Here is a 3,261-nt window from a genome sequence, read left to right as displayed (position 1 = left end):
CTTGCTTTGCAGCCCATGATTATGTAGATAGGCAGTACTGAGAGAGGCAGCAACAGTAACTGCTAACACATGTGAAACTCTGGTCCGAGGATATTGTTTTCATTATAGTTTTGTTCTCTGCAGCTACTCTGACTCTGAAGTGTCAGATTCCAGTTTGATTTCTTCATTAGGAAAGCTGCTGGTTCAGTAGTAATGAACAACAGAAAAAGCACAAAAAAACCCTCTGACAACGGTTGTTTTTGTTTAAAAACCTTAGCATGGGTTAGACACTGTCTAACCCTAACGCCTGAGACAGGTTCCTTTTGTTATGTTTTACATTTCTGGAAAATAGCTCAGCCTGTTTTCACAGAAATGGGTAATTCATACAGCATAGGCCAGAAAAAACATATAAAGTAGTAATGCTTCTTTTTGCAAAACAGTAAACCACTACTCCTTGTGAAGAACCTAAGGTATGTTGCCATTCTGCTTACCCACCAACATAACCCATTGTTTTACATTGACTTAGTGTAAAATTGGTGTCCCATTTCCTGAAATAGAAACCTGGTCTCATGTTCCTGTGAACCACTGCCCACCTCCAGATCCAAATATGACACCTTCAGATTTTTTACTCATAGAAAATATTATAGGTTACCTGGATTTTTATGGTATTGCATTTATGTGGCTTTCTTTAGACTTATGAGAGTAAATAAGCCCTTGTTCACTGTTTTTTGCCTATCTCTTTAGGAAATTATATTGAGCTTTGTTTGTTTGTTTGTTTGTTTGTGCTTCAGGAAATCTCTTCCTGCCTTGGGCAAAACCGGAGTCATGGTAATGAAAATATGCTCATACTAAAAAGGGGGAAAATCTTTGTCCAAAAGGAAATGGTAAGGATTGCTTTAAGGGGAGATTAATTCCATTTGAACTACTAAAACTTTGCTCCACGGTCTCTGCTTGTGAGAACTAAACTTCTTTTGAAAGAAAAATGCTTTCTTTTGGCCTTGTATAATTAGTCTGGGAAATCAGATAGGTGGATTTTGAGGTGCTGGTGAAATGTGAGGATTAAATTTTGAAATTTAACCAGCAGTGTTTGGAAGACAAAGAGATGGCTGAACAAGCAGGGACATCTGCAGCTGCCAGCACAGGTAGGCTGCATTTTTCTGCCAGAGTGAGACTCTTCACCACTGCCCCTGTTTTTCTAGGATCAATAACAATAAAATGGTCTGAGATCAGATCTTTTCTTGCAAGGAAAGTCAAGAGCATATTTTGCTGACGCCCTAAGGATTTGCTACCTTGATGATGAGATTAGCATGACTTAGAACTTGTATGTTGCCATGAGCAGAGACAGAGGCAAGCAAAGGTAACATTTATGTACCACATATTTTTTGAAGCTATTCTGTTTTTCCATCTTGACCACAATCACTGTATTCCTACCAGATTCAGTTTGTGCCAGCTGCTTCTTATTCAGCATTTGATTTCCTGAAGATGTTATGGCGAAGTCACTGTATGGAATAGGAAATTTAGAACAGAGACAAGTAAGTTTCACTCTATTATTTGGTGGGTCATTGATTTTGATTATAACTGACCTTAACAGCAAAACTTTCCTATCAGAGAACCTAAAGGATACATTAGGAGGGAAATAGTGGACCCCTACCGGTTTCAGCCAATATAGTACTCTGAAATGACATACATGGAAGATGTGCACACTCTACTCTCATGGGACTGTTGGCCCACTGGACTTGGCTCTTAGGCAAAGAGAGGCAATCAGTCTCCTAAATGATGGTGACATAGGACACCACATTGAAGGTAAATAGGTCAGACCAGTCTAGAAAGTGTGCTGGCATAGTTAATGCCATGAATAGCCACCTGCACACAGAAGAAATTTCTCATGGGCTTATGCCCTTATATGGGTGTCAAAAAAATCTATCCAATCCAGTCAAGTCCAGTCCTGCCTTGTCTTTCCCCTGGGATCATGCATCTCCTGACTGGGTGAATATGGGAAATGAGCATGAACATTGTCCCAGGAGAGCGGTGGGCATCCTTGGTTGGGGAGAATGAGGAGATCACAGGTTTAGGCTTTTTAGGGAGCTGCAGTGTACATGCTCTTGCAGCATAGTGACCTCCGTGCCACCCCAGAAGGAAGCAAAGTCTCAAGTGAGGTGCCACGTCAGTGTGGTCCTGCTGGTGACTCAATCTCTCTTCCTTTCCATCCATGGCTGCTCTCTGGAGGTAGGCTCTCAGGACTGGGAGCAGCACAATGCTACTGTGGTTAATATGCTTCTGGGACCTGTTCCAGTGCAGCATAGGCATGTCAACATCATCAGAGCTTGCTCAAGGGTCTTTCACAAGGTAACTATAAGGTTTTTAATCATATACTGAGCCTTACTTGAGGAGAGTAATAAGTTGCCAGATTCTTACATTTGCAGACTACAGATTTCAAAGCCATTTTTCCTCATTCTCTCAGTTCATGGAAAAGAGTATTTTCTTTCTTCCTTCCCTCTTCTAAGCCATAGGGATGCATCGGAAAGCAAGTTTTCTTCTGTGTTGTTTTCCTGATCTAATTTACTTCATGCTCAAGCCAGTGCCAGAATTGGCTCAAAGGAAATGGTGGAGGAGGAGAGCAACGCCAGTTCGTGAGAAGTTTGCACATAGAGAGGCTCAGCTGTATCATAAAGCTACACCTTGAGCTCATTGGGATGAATAGGGCAGTTCACTGGTCCTAGTGCTGCTGTTCCAGGTGCTCTGCACCTGTTATTCTGCTCAGACATTAGCCTTTTTCTTTGTAGCCATAACCATTATAGACACTGGTTAAATAGACCTAATGTTGTGCATGGTAAAGTAGGAGCTCGAAAAGAAAGCTGTTATGTCATGCTTCTGTGTTCCTGGGTAATGACTAAAATTGTTCTTAAAAAAATACTTTTAAAGGATCAGATTTCTTTGTGGTTAGACTGATCGATTTCCATTGTAAGTAATGAGATACTTTTATTCAAATCCTCATGATTAGGCAGTTTTGCCCACAGAATGTTAAATCCCTTTGGTTATGATATTAAGTGTAATTTTTGCTCATTAGGAATAGATTAGTTGAATGCCACAAAGACACAGAAACAAAAAAACCTGGAAATCCATAGTCACCGTATAAAAGTTGAATTTAAAAATATTGTTAGGCAGTCTAACAGAGAAATCCTTCAGCCCTAACACAAAACAGACCATGTAATAATAAATAATAATAATGGCCAGTCTTCGCGAACGAAGATTTGGGGAAAGGTCTTTTACCTTTCCAGCCTG

Source organism: Neopelma chrysocephalum, unplaced genomic scaffold, assembly GCF_003984885.1.
Source record: "Neopelma chrysocephalum unplaced genomic scaffold, ASM398488v2 Primary Assembly neopelma1_26, whole genome shotgun sequence".
Classification (NCBI taxonomy): domain Eukaryota; kingdom Metazoa; phylum Chordata; class Aves; order Passeriformes; family Pipridae; genus Neopelma; species Neopelma chrysocephalum.
The sequence above is the reverse complement of the archived record's forward strand: the minus strand, read 5'-3'. Positions refer to the sequence as shown.